Below are 14524 nucleotides of genomic sequence, written 5' to 3'. Positions count from 1 at the left end.
CTTCTGCACATCACTAGCTTTGGTTCTAGCACTTCAGTGCCAGTAAATACTTCAATTCTCATGTGAATTGAGATTATTTCTGTGGCTGGGATTTTAAGTCACAAGGATTTGGTTGGCAGAACCTGCAGGGTTGATCCCGGGGCCTACAAGGGAAAATATCACCCGCCAATAAGAAAAAGTAGCAAAATCACAAGTTCATTGTTTCTGTCTACTCTGTGCAAAATGTCAGGTTACATCAAGCATTCATCAGGGATTGTCTGTAAATCAATCGTGATGATTTTTCCTTCCTGGTTCTCAGAGTAGACACCCAACAACAGCTTGTGTAGTTGCTGGTAGTTCAGGTGACCTCCCTGACCCTAATGCAACCTCTTCTGCTAAATGCTCTCTTTGCTCCCATTGTCATGTGCAGGCAAACACTATTGGGGTAAGAAAAGGATGATCAACCTCAAATCTGACACTGAAGGCCTTCCATCCTCCCTTCAGATGACCGTGCACACTGCATAGTCATACAGAGCATCTGAGGTGATATTTGAGGTGATATTTAAGGAGATCCAAGGGACTGGGGCTACTGGTAGGCAGGATGACTGATGTTGAAAGAGGCATGGTGGATCCATTGATCTAGGTGGGCTTAACAACAGTTGCTACTGGCATGACACCCCATTTGTAAGGATCGGTGACACACTCATGTTACCTGATCTCAACACTAAGCACTCTGAAGAGCTCTGAGATATTTACTAAGCTGAAATATTCCTGATTTTTTATGCAGTTTGGTGGCACTTCAGAAGACTTACAGAATCTCCAAGCTTCCCAAGACAACAGGCTGGCAATAGGATCATGAAACCACATAATGATCCTGTAAACACACAGAGAGGAGAAAGCTAATATTTGCTTCAAGGGGTCTCTTGATGAACTGGCCCAAGGCCTGGAGCCTTTTCTCTGCTGTTTCCTATTCATTTGAATCAAGTTTCCTCCATGATGCATCATCATGGAATATTGTGCATTCTTTCCTACTCATTTATCCCTAATAAGCCATTCATACCTCCTCTCTGTAAAATAGTTTTTCCTGAAATTCCTAGTAAAAGATACTGGACAGAAAGGCATGGAGACTGCTGTTCTATCAGTCCTCAAAGCAGACCAGCCATAGGCATTATAAATGGAGACATCATTGCTCTGTGGACAGTGCATGGCAGTAAGAATGAGAACCCATTTTGTATCAATGGCTTTGCCCCAGGTTATCAGAATGATTTTTGGCAAGCTGAAAGTCTCTTGAAAGTGTTTAAATCTTTAAAGGGGGGAAAATTTAAATGTCTGACATGGAAGAGCAGTGAAGAGGGCACTGAAATATGGCTACTGTGAGTAATATTTTACTTGGGGGCTCCAGGAGTTTCCAGTTTGACAAAAAATGCTTGTGCAAATTTCTGCAGTGAATATTGTGAATATTTTCAGGAAATCTGCATATGTGTCTATGCTGGACATCCACAAGTGTGAGATTCTCAGGGGAATTTGAGCCCGGTAGTATATGCTAAGAACACGGAAAGCAAAATGTCTCCTTTCATGGCTTCCTCAGAAAGACCAAGACAGGATCCAAGTCCTAGACACTTGATTACTTTCTTATCCTTGCCAGAGCAGACAAAGCTACTGACAATGACCAGGGCTGAAACAGATTTGGCTCCTTTGAAAAATCAGGAAAAAAGCATTTTTGGAGGCATCCAAAGGTATTCTTGCATCTTCTTCAACTCAGCGTGGTGCTCTGGACTGCTTTGATGGTTGTACAGAACAAGTGTGATCCAAAGCCAGGTCTAACCCCCTCCATACCTGCTCAGTTACCACTTGACAGGCAGGAGAGCTCGCTGGGGGTTAAGCAGCAGGGTTTGACAGTTATTGTTCACTAAAGTGAGCAGCAGAGCCTAATTCGTGGTCATTCATTACAGACTTTCTGAACGGTCAGCTGCAGTATTAGAGCTGGTCAAAGGTCTCTCCAAACATTTACCATCCATTAAAAGCTAACCTTTCTGTGTGTATGTTTGAGCTTTAAGTTCTTGAATAGCTGCAGGCTATGCATAAGACTCGGTGCTTCTCTGGGGGTCTATTACACTGTCAAACACAGCTCAGCCTTCCTAAACACCCGAGCAGCATTCCTGAAGTGGACTCTCCCTCCCCGCCTCCCATCACTCCTCCAGGAGCCTGAAAGCCGTGAACAGCTTGCTGGCAGCTGGACATTCCTTATGGGCACTGTCAAGTTTGCTGGTCTTCTCCCTCCAAAAATAAACAGCAAAACGTATTTGAGATCAGAGCTTACTAGGAAATGGTTTTCTTTCCTTTCCAGGGCAAGTTTTCAAAGATTTGAAATTTTTCCTGTCATATGTTGTGATCAAAGCAAAAATTGTTGAGTGCCGGGGTGAGCTGACAGTCTGATTTTTCGATGGCATCAATCAGATTTGTCATTTTGGGAATATTTTAAATGCAATGATGTGAACTTCTTCTTTTCAAAACCTAGAGAGATGTTGTTTTAGGGACAGTGACTTTATCAAAGCATGTGCTTTCTATGCTCTCAGATGACATTTGGCTATTGATGAGGTGTGCCAGAGCCAGGCAATCCTCCTACTTTTCTCCAAGTCCAAAGTTTACTGTGAAAAAGTTAGCAGCCTCAGGTTCACCTCTCCTCTCTCACGCACTCAGCTTTGCATTGTTTTTCTAAATCCTGTGTCAAAAGGCATGCTGTCCACTTTTGCTTTGCAAATGGGATTTATTAAGTCTTCCCCTCCCTTCCATTTCTGACCTATTTTCTAATTCTCCCTCATTTGATCACCTCTTTCCTACCTCAGGGTTCTAGAGATGCTTCTGGCAAACAGCTGATGTGCCTTACTTTGCAGGCAGCCTTGTACCACCTGTGATTTCATGGCTTCTATTTTGGAGCCAGCTTGCATTTAGTGATTTTGGCTTGAAGTGTTGGCATAATGAGCCAGCATTTGCCTGAAATTAAAGAATAATATATCTTTAGGCGTGCTTACATGTGAGAAAAGGGATGTTTTTCCTGGCACTTAGGAGTGCTTAAATTATGGCTACCTTGGGAGGGACCAGGATACTGTGAATTCACATACTATCTGGTGTGCAGTGATTTTCTTACCTAGATAGTCCTCAGACCCTTGAAGCCAGAGGGTTTGGGTCTGAGTCTTTGAGCTGATTAGTTCTTTTCTGACTTTCAAAATTTTTGGACTAAAATAAAGCACTTACATCTATAAATAGGTACAGAAATAATGCATTTGAGTTTCAAAGCTGCTGAAGGACTATTCCTCACACTGCTGCTACTGGTTTTACCCTCACAAGGGGAGAAGGCAAATATGCATACTAAATTCTTCCTACAGCTTTATGTTAATATTGCTCTGGATGAAGTGAACTATAAAGAGTTTAAAAGAGGACAAACATGGGAAATGGAAACTGAGAGCAACAGAAAACTTTCCCCTATTAAGGAAGGTTCTTCCAGAGGACTAGCACCTCCCTGAATAAAGGAGGCATCAGCCAGCACTAGCATCTATCCAAAGGCCCAGAGAGATCAGCAGAGTTCAACTGCAGGGACAACCAAGATCGCCACAGCATTAAATCAGACTCACAAAATAAGTAGAAAGTATCTCAGAATGTCCCCATCAAAGCCTAATTATCTGCTGACTTCTTAGACATGAGAGAATTTTCTTTGTCTATTTAATTTCATGCTTATCATCAAACTAGTCATTAAATGGCTGATTATTAAGGGAAAAATTCAAGGCTTTCTGGTCTGTCTTGTTTAATCCTTCAGCCCCTCCCTTCCCTCCTCCCCATCCCACTTTCTCTCTGGCATAGTCAGGCAAGGGGAAAGGAGGCAGGGTGTCGTGCTGGGCAGTGTGGCACAATGTCTGCATTGTGGTCTCAAAATGGGCAGGATGTGAGGGTGTATAATCCCAGGCAAAGGCTAGGATAGAAAATCCTCCGGTGCCACGTCAGAGCTCAGCAGCACAGCTCTGACTGCTGGCAATACGTACTTCGCATCCCATGGGTTGTAGCAGAATTTCAGGGGCCTTTAAGTGTAGGCTGAGACCCAGAGGTCTGATCATTATAAGGAAAATTAATTGTCTGTGAGTCACGTAAATCATTAAAAACGTAACCAAAATGATTAAATGCAAATGCTACTGGGCTTCCCTGTCTCATAACGTATTATTGGGACATATCACATGAAACTGGAAAATAAAAAAATTGCAGTTGCTGAAAGGCTTTTGTATGTAGGACAAATCAAGGATGTAGAATTGGTGCTTTGGACTATCTTTGAAACCAGGAACATAGAAACATTTAAGTAGAGATTGGCTATTTTAACTCATGACAACACTATCCCACTGGAATGAATTACTGATTTAGGTCTTGGCTGCTCTTCAGCTAGACTGTTTGGAGGCAACAGGGGTAGGATACAACTGCTAACAGCTACTTGCAGCCTTGTTTGAAAAACCTTGTTCTGGCCATGGCAGGACTTTGGCTTAGCTAGACCAGGACCCATCCAGTCAGGCAATTCCTAGGTTCACAAGTGTTTGTGGCAATGTCCTGCCTTCTTCTCCAGTGCGATGTATTTCCTCCTAAGGGGACATCACTGCAACACTCACTGTCCAATAAGACTATACAGCAAGAGAGTCCCATCAAAAGGATACTTGATTAAGTGTTTTGCCTTGATGCCAGCTACTGCTGCTTTCTGCAGTTTGGTTTCTAACGTCCAGGAGGAACCATTTCCCCAGCAGCAGTCTCCAAGCTGTAAACTTTTGACCTGAGCTAATTACTGAATTCACTTTATAGAAGTAATGAGGTTCTGAGCCTCTGCAATGCCTTGGAGGCTCTAGAGAGTCCGAGCCAAAACCTGAGCTCCCTAATCAGTTCTGACTCTGTTTTTTTATTCATTTACTGAGTGCCCTGAGGCACTGCCGCTCCTTGAGCTCTCTGGGAGGAGCTGCAGTACTGCTTCTCCCCAGTCTGCAACTGGGCAAAATGTCCCAGTTCAGGGCTGCAGGTATACTCAGCACCTTAGTAGTGAGAGGAGGAGATACCAGTGGGGACCAGTGGTCAGAGCAGCAGGGACAAGAGGGTTGTGCTCTAGTCTTTCCTCAAGTCTGCTACCAGACATCTTGGGGCTCCTCCTTCTGCCTCAATTTCTCCAACAAAGAATAGCACTTTGATATCTGCGGGTAGTATAACGATGAAAGAGGGTGAAATGGTCCCGTACAGGACCACACATGGACACTGGCAGCAAGACCACAGCTGGGAACAGGCTCCCACACTGCAGAAATATGTTCCTGTGCTCTGGTCAACTTGTGCAGTCATCATCTCCCTCCTTCTGCTGAGTCTTCCCACCCAGTATAGACAGGCCTTAACCACTGCTCCAAAACTAAGCCCAGCCTGTCTTTCACTGTGAATATCCAGGAGCTGTCAGCAGCTGAAGAAGAGCTGGAGACCTGCGCTGAACCCCTCAGTCTCCAAGTCCACCACTAGGCTCTAGTTGCTCAGAGTGCTAATGGTCCTGGCTTCCTCTCTCAAAGGATTTCTCTTGCCCTTGTGCTTGCTCTGTTTCTCCCTCCAACTCATATGCAGTAGCACCCACAGGGCAGAAACCTTGCTGAGAGGCAGGAGAAGGTGACTGCATCTCCCAGGTAAGGATGCTACTGACCAAGTTCTAGCTCCAGCCCTCAACTCCAGCAAGCAACCTCCCACCCTGGGGCAGTGTGGTGAAAACAGCATCCCCACTTCCCAAGAGGGTGATGGAGAGGGGAGGGCATGCTGTCGCATTTTGAGGGAAGAAATAGCTAGTGGTTCTGCTGGCAGATGTGACTTTCTGATACCAAGTCAGCTGTATTACCATGGTGGTCTCCTGCTGAGCCTCAGTGAGCCTCATCAATGGGTAGTGTGGGACCCCAAGGTGAGCCACGCTTCACAATGGGCAGTGTTGTACCCCATGCTGAACCACCCACAGCCATGTCCTTTCTGCTCATGGCAGAGCACAGACATAGCTTGCAGACAGAACTTGCATCTGCCTGACGAATACTCCAACCCTTATGTGTTTAGCCCTGCAGCGTGGGCAAGAGCAGCGTCGGCTCAAGCACACGAAAGGCAGGGCTCCCACTTTACAGCTGCCAGAATGCAGGAATGGACCTGATGCTGCTGTAGATACAAATAAAGCGATCCTGGTTAGGAGGAGGGAAAGAGATTTACATTGCAAATCTGTACAAGGTTGAGCGTCAAGCACTCAGGACCAGCACAGAGTTATTAATGTGGTCTTGGCAAACACAGCTCTCCTTGCTGAGAGTGATGTGGCTAGTAATTACATAATGATGCGACTTTTCTTTCTGCTTTTCCTCTGTCTCATTTCAGACAGTTGGTTAGTGATTCAGAGAAAAAGTGGAGACTTTGTGAGCATCTTTGTGTTCAGCCTTACGACTGAGCTAGTTTTAACTCATAATCATGGAAGGGAAACTTGTGTCATCTGAAATGCTCGAAAAGCAGGTGTTTTACAACAGCTGTAGCAGGGAACTGGAGTGGCCTTGGGGAAGCAAGAGTGGTTCTACCAACCAGCTTGTGATATGGACACTGGGGAGAAGAGTCTTGGCAGGTGGAAATGCACCAAAGTCTTTTGCCATCAGTGGAGATGGGCTGATTTTGCATCACTTGTTGTGAAAAAAGAACTTAACTGATTTGGAGGCTGCTGGGAAGTGATGCAGAAAGATCTGTGACTGGACAGGTAGAGATAAGCTGTGAATGCCTGTTACCAACACAATTTTATAATATTCTATAATTATATAATTATAGTATATAATTTTATAAATTATATAATTTTTAGAATTCATCAAATCATCCAGCAGGATTTAAAACTATTTAATTCAGAAATTCAGATCCACAAGGATAGTAACTAACCACCAATTCAGTGACGGATATGGCCAACAGAAAATGATCTTGAATTTCAGGTACTTTTCCAAAAACAGGAAGAAAAACCAATAAAAACCATGTTAAAAAAATCAATCTCTTCACTCTGGTCAGCTTTCATATTCAGCCCTCCCACTTCCTTCATAGACTCCCACACCTTTCACTTGCACTTCATGGTCAGTTTAGCTTGCTGGGCATATTGCTCACTGTCAGCAAAGCAAAGCTGCCCTGGCCGTGGACAGTATAACCAGGGAGGTGAGCAGCCCTGGCTAGTCTCATGAGACATTGGTTTACCAGGGACTAAAGTGATTGTGGATTCCTCCCAACATGGGCAATCCAAAATCACTTGAACAGTGCAACGAATCCTGGAGCTCTTGTGCCACCCCTCATAGCCCCAGCTGCTGCACTATGCTGCACCTAGTTGCACTGTGATGCTTGGGTCACTGGAAAAGTGTTGGAAAACTTGAAGGAGCAATAAAGTAAATCCATTTCATTAAAACAAGGAAGACTGGTAGATGTAATTTTGCAGATCTCATTTATTTTTAAACCAACCTGCCTTGTACTTGGGCAAATAAACCCCTGCTGCCAGTGCAATCAATGACTGGAGTGGGCAAATGCAACTGAACCTGGAAGAAGACTGAATTGTAACATAAGAGGTGCAAGGCTGGCTGCTGGAGGTAGATTTTTTTGCAATTAGACCATCCAGTCTGGTCAGAAAAAGCAGATAAGGTTTAGCAAAAACAAGCCCTTCTTTGAATTTGAAATAGAAGTAGCAAATTGACAGATAGCTCAGGATAGTGAACAGAGCAGTACAGCAGGGCCAAGCTAATCACTGGAGATAAGATCTCCAACACAGTGATGCGACAGGCAGTCTAACAGCTCCTGCTGTGGCACCTTCCCTCTCCCTGCAGACATCCTGGCAAGCAGGTAAATGCCACCACACGAGTGGAGTGACCTCACTTCCAAGGGGACATCTGCAGCTCCAGCTGCCTGCATCAGTGTCAGGTCCACTCCTGCTGTCGAGCAGGCTGAACAAAACTGATGCAAACAATGCTTCTCAGCCTGTGATATGTGCCTCGCTCTTAAAGAACATAAAAGCTAATGAGATATGATCTGCTTCTCCACCTCTTTTCAGGTATTTTCCAGCCTCAAAGAAATATGATTTATGTTACTTACAGGTACCAAAACCATCTTGTGAGAAGACGGCAAAATTAAATTCCCAAGGGGAAAGTTTACAAAAGCACCAGAAAAGTCATCATTAGGGCTGTTTTTTCTAAATAGCGGAGTGTGTTGGATGATGAGCGCAGACTTGATAAAAAGAAACTCCCCTGAAGACATCCCTGTCTGGAGCCTATGCTATACATTCCTGAATGCCACTATAGTCTGTAGATTACTGGGCTATAAGAATCCCCTGGGACCCCTCTGAGTAGAGCATCAGTCTTACTTGAGCATTGGCAAATGTCCTGAAAAGCACCACACTGTTGTAATTACACTCTATCTGAGCAACATCCAATCAAGCTGAACACTATGGACTCTCTGGCATGGGAGCTACCAGGCTGGACTGAACAGTGAATTGCATCTTTTGTGTTTGCATTCAGTCCTCACACTTTCTCCTGGCCTCCATTAATGGCAAAAGACTTGGTAAGGTTTTGTTCAGATTACTGGAGAAGGTTTTAGGAAAATTCCTCTATGACATTCTTCAGAGGACTCTCCTCACCCTCCCCTCACCCATACAGACAATCCAGTTTTCCCTCTTGGGGGACTCCAGCTGGATTGACAGAAGAAGACATCTATCCTGTGGATGCATGCAGCTCCTGGGGCCTCTTTGTGTCAGGCTGTTTTAACAACAAACATATCACAGCCCCTGGAGCATCCAGTTCAGTGTATGAGAAGCAGGGAGAGGTAGCCCGGCACGTCCATCTATTTATGCCTGGATTACCCAGTTGGTGAAATGTGGATGAAAATGATTTTTATTTTTTTTTTTAATTTTGAGATCCCCCATATTGACAAAATGTGAGCTTGACGCAGATTGACATCCAGATTTGACTTGGAAAGCAGTTCAGAATTAACCTATTAAACTAATGAACAAAGCATACAGTTATCTGGATTGGTTTGCCTAAATTAGACCTAGCAAATGGGTGTTTATTCAGTGGAAAAGAGCAGTACATAGAAGATCTGCACCTAAAATTTTCTGAAGCAGCTGATGATTTTGTCTAATTCTGATTGAATTCTTAACCTGACACATTTCAGAGAGACTGACTGTCAGGGAACTGACCCCTGGAAAAATCAGGATAATAGCACACGGTTTTGCTCACATATTTTAAGATTTTCCTATGTAAGTGTTAAATTATGCATACAGTTCAGGGCTACACTAGTGCCAAAACAGAATCTGTCCTAATACATTTATGTAGCAAACAGAGCTGCCCAGTAAATAAATTCAGATTTTTCAAAGCCAGAGCTTTTAAGGCCTGGACCCAGAGATTGCTATGGGATTTGGGATTAAGGGGGGAATGCCCTCTCAGTAGAAGGCAGCTGAGACTCCTAAGAAGTTCCTGTTGTTGGGCAAATGAAAGCAAGGTGCTACATTTCTTGGCAGGATTATTGTAATTTCATCTGTTCATTGACTGGGGAAGGTAATGTCATTTCTTGCCCCTTCTGCCTCCTTGGCTTTGTTGGAGGAAAGTTTTCTGTTCCTGTTTTCTGAATTTCATTGATAGGTCAAACTGAGACACGATTGGCAGGGAAAAGGCACAAGGAACTCAGTCCTGCACGGAGAACTGAGTCATGTTTAATCATTATTATGATAATATAACACATTATACTGCAATGGAGGCATGGAGGTACCAAACATACCCAGTGTAGTGCATGTACCAAAAATTCATTGAGATCAGTATTTCATCTCCAGCAGTCATCTGTGGCTGTTGCCCAGGGAAGAATAAAAGCGTGAGGCAAATATACTTGCCCAGAATATTCTCCAAACCTGCAGCCCTTTGTGTCTCCAAGATCCCTAGGGCTGGGGGATGCTGTGGTGTTTCTCACCACCAGGTGATTCTTTCTTCCTTCTATTTCTATTTCTATCATATTTCCCTGGCATCTTTGCAGAAGGGAGGGAGTTAGTGAAATGGTAGAGATGTTGCCTGACTTCTTTTTCCATTGGCCTGACCTTCCCCACACCTGCTATATCCCTTTACCTGGTACGTTTATGAAGGAGGGAATGATGGTCCAAGTATTTGTGACTCTTCTGGCCAGAGTTCAGTCTCAGAACTGACCATGATAGTAGTGCAGAAATGTTCTTAATTTGGGAAGATGAGAAAGAAGGTGCAATGTGTCTTTAAAAACCTTACTGCCCAGGAAGACCTGGGTCCAGCACATCACCCAACAGTCCAAGAAATTTGATAGATGAGTCGCCGACATTCTTGTCGTGTCTTCTGTACTCTTTTTCTCCACTTCCACAGCCTCAGAATGCTGAGAGGCGTGCTGTGAGGTCTGGCTTGTGTAAGGGAGTCTGTCAGAGCTGGGACATGCAGCCCCATGGCCTGCAGCTGGACTAAGTGAGGAGTCTCCATCAAGCATTCATCTAAATGTCTTGCCTCTGCGGCATGCCCTCAGGTTCGGCACTCCTTTGTTTTTAAAGCCACAGTTATTAGTATCAAGAAAGCATGCAAAGAGCTGGGGAATACTTTGTGTGCCCAAAAAAGAGAGGGAGGGAGGGAGAGAGGAGGGGGGAAGAGTGTTTCTACGCCTGTTGGGATCATGCTTAGAGAAACAGGGAGAGACACATTATTAGGGTCTGGTTTTAAATAGAGCATCAAGGTCTGTTTTTTGGGGGGAGAACAAAGTCCTGTAGCTATGAAGGGAAAACGGGCTGGTGCAGGCAGAACAAAGGAGACCCTGTAAGGATCCAGCTTTCCCTTTGGTGCTGCAAGGCTTTAAACTACAAGCCAGAGAGCAATGGGGAATGCACCGATGGGGGTTTGAACGCTGCTGTTGAATGCACATCATGTCTGTAGATTGTTTGATAGAGAAAATCCCCACAGTTGGCTTGGGGTTTCTAAGAGAGCAGTGAATATGAAATCCTTTTTCTCCAGTAGGTGCTACACAGGAATGACCTGGGGACACATTAGACAGTGATAAGTGACTCTCTCCATCCCCTTTTATCCTGTTTACAATACAGAGGCTTTCCTTGAACAAAACACTTTTTTTTTACTCTCCACGCTCCTGGCTGTTGTGTCTAAACGAGCCAATTTGCTGAAGGACTCCTCCTGGAAGGACTTGAAGTCTAACAAGAACAGACGCTTGGTTGCAGCATGTTGTTTCTGGCAAAAATCAATTTCTTCACAAAAGAACAGAAATTCATTCTTGTATTTCAGTGCTTGCCACTTCATCAAAACTCTTGTGATACTTCTTAAAGCCCTGGCCAGGAGGGAAATCCCAGCATCTATTTTCATTCAACCTCTCTATTTCCAGAAAGTGTTTGAAAACAGTGTATAATGACTCAGATAAGGGAGAGCAAAGAACGAGGACTGAATGTATTTGTTACTGCTGCAGTTAATGTTTTTTATTGATACACTATTTGTTCTTAGACTGATGTGATTTCTGTGGCTTGAGTTACTATTAGACATCCAGGGAATAATCTTTCGCCAGAGACCTGGCTTGCTGCATGGCAGGGCAGAGCAGACAAAGAAAGTTTCATGCATCATCTGAGATGCAAGGGATGGATCCACAGGAACAAGAATCTCTCATCTTTTTTAAAGATATGTAGTTATTTCACTCATTTATATCTGTACGATGCTCAGTGACTTGTTCTCCTGTGACTAGACTGCATTCTTCAGGTGCACACCCTGTAAATGAGCAACAGCAGAAAAAAACCAACACTTTGGAGACTGTTCCAGTCTCAAGGTTTCACATTTTGCCCAGTGTCACATAAGAAGGTGTCTGCCTTAAGCTTCCCCACCTCTTAAAATAATTTCTCATCTTTCCTCCAATGCTTGCTGTCCTTCAGTATCTTGAATTTTTGCTGTAAAGTTATTTAGGCTTTGCCTAAGTGAAGAAAAGTGCAGAATAGGGCTGAGGTTGCTGAAGACAGCTTATGATTTAAAACATTGTGTTTAACTGTATTAGAGCATTTTATTTGCATGGACCCAGTTTACCACATTATTCTTTGTGATAGAGCGGGTTTCTCTCCATACCACAAGTGGGACAGGTAGCATGGACCCAGAAAAGGGTAGTAGCAGCCCAACATCAGGGAGAATTCAAAGCTTGAGGAACAAGAGTGGAGAAGGAAAGAGCTGAGTGCTTACCATGAAGGCAGAGGCTACTCCTACTAACTTTTAAATGACTGATCTTGTGGTACTAAGTTGAATGCTTTACGGAATACATATTTTTCCCAATCAAGCTCTTATTAGTATGAAGCGGTGCTTCTTGACAAGAACTATTTTCCATTAAAGTACACTGACAAGAATGAGTTATAGTCCTAATTTTAGCTTTTTACTCAATCAATTTTTGTATCTATTTCTAATGTCCTGATGCCATCACTAACATCTACCCTTTTTTGATAATCCACCTTCTTCTTGATTATCCCATACGTTAAAAGGTTGCAGGAGTTCAGGTGGCTCAGCAGACTATGACCATAAAGCACGTCACCTTTTGTGGTCCAGAACATATAAGAAAGGGTTGTGGCTTCAACTGCCGCTGATTATCTGGTCAAAACAACTATGTGCAGATGAATTAACTGAAAGCAGTCTTTCATACAACCCCAGAGCAAGGCCTAAACTACCAGCCCTGTGAAAAATGACAGAAGAACCTGCTGTTACACAATGAATGGGTGATAACCTGGTGTAGGGAATTTGGTGGATCTGAAGGTAAAGGGAAAACCCAGGATTATTAGGAAAACAAAGCTATTTGCACAATGGATGCCCTGAGCTGACCATGACCACTTGTGAACAAGCCTTTGGAGTTAAAGTAGTTCTATGAAAATGAAAAACTGAATGGGATAGCTAGGCAAGGTTCAGAGAAGATGGTGTCGTGATTTAACCCCAGCCAGCAGCTAAGGACCATGCAACCGCTCGCTCACGCCTCCCCCCCTCCCAGTGGGATGGGGAGCAGAATAGGAAAAAAAAGTAAAACTTGTGGGTTGAGGTAAGAATGGTTTAATAACTAAAATAAAATAAAGTACAATAATAACAATAACAATGAAAAGGAATATATCAAAAGAGAGAGAAATAAAACCCAAGAGAAGACAAGTGATGCATAATGCAATTGCTCCCTACCCGCTGACTGATGCCCGAGCAGCAATCTGCCCCTCCCGGCCAACTGCCCCCAGTTTATATACTGAGCATGACGTTCAATGGTATGGAATATCCCTTTGGCTAGTTTGGATCAGCTGTCCCAGCCATGCTCCCCCTCAGCTTCTTGTATACCTGCTCACTGGCAGAGCATGGGAAACTGAAAAATCCTTAACTTAGGATAAGCACTACTTAGCAACAACTGAGACATCAGTGTGTTATCAACATTATTCTCACACTAAATCCAAGCCACAGCACTATACCAGCTACTAGGAAGAAAATTAACTCTATCCCAGCCGGAAGCAGGACAGATGGTAATGATGATCAAAGAGCTGGAACAGCTATTTTAGAAGAGATGCCTAGATGTAGAATTCATCTTACTTCTTGCTCCGTATCTGCATGTCCATGTGTGCTAGTCACCTAGACTTCTAGAGGTGACCTGACTTCTAGAGACCCCACTGGGAGTACTGTGTTCAGCTCTGGGACCCTCAGCATAAGACAAGGACCTGCTCGAGTGGGTCCAGGGGAGGGCCAAGAAGATGATCAGGGGGCTGGAGGACCTCACCTGTAAGGACAGGCTGTGAGAGAGCTGGGCTTGTTTAGCCTGGAGAAGAGAAGGCTCTAGGGAGACCTTATAGCAGCCTTCTAGTAGTTAAAGGGGGCCTACAGGAAAGGTGGGGAGGGACTCTTTATCAGGGAATGTAGTGATAGGACAAGGGGTAATGGTTTTTAACTGACAGAGGGCAAGTTTAGATTGGACATTTGGAAGAAATTTTTCACTGTGAGGGTGGTGGGACACGGGCACAGGTTGCCCAGAGAGGCTGTGGATGCCCCATCCCTGGCAGTGTTCAAGGCCAGGCTGGATGGGGCTTTGAGCAACCTGGTCCAGTGGAAGGTGTCCCTGCCCATGGCAGGGGGGTGGGAACTGGATGGTCTTTAAGGTCCCTTCCAACCCAAACCATTCTGTGATTCTATGAAGTGGAAGCAGTTCGTATGACCAAAGGCAGCTGTCTCAGCTGACATCACCGACCGTGGTGGGAATCTCAAGTAACTTCTTTGCAGTGTGCATACCCGGCAGGCTCACGGACTGGTTTGGGTTGGAAAGGACCTTTAGAGATCACCCAGTCCAACCCCCCCACCATGGGCAGGGACATCTGCCACCAGACCAGGTTGCTCAAAGCCCCATCCAACCTGGCCTGGAACACTGCCAGGGATGGAGCATCCACAGCTTCTCTGACAGTCACAGAAAGGTTTGGGTGCCCCTCAGACCCCCACAGGCGGATGGTCCCTCTCTCCTGACAGCCCTGGGCTTG

The sequence above is a fragment of the Haliaeetus leucocephalus genome, unplaced genomic scaffold (genome assembly GCF_000737465.1).
Source record: "Haliaeetus leucocephalus isolate CR32 unplaced genomic scaffold, Haliaeetus_leucocephalus-4.0 Scaffold144, whole genome shotgun sequence".
Lineage (NCBI taxonomy): Eukaryota > Metazoa > Chordata > Aves > Accipitriformes > Accipitridae > Haliaeetus > Haliaeetus leucocephalus.
Note: the sequence above shows the minus strand (reverse complement) of the source record.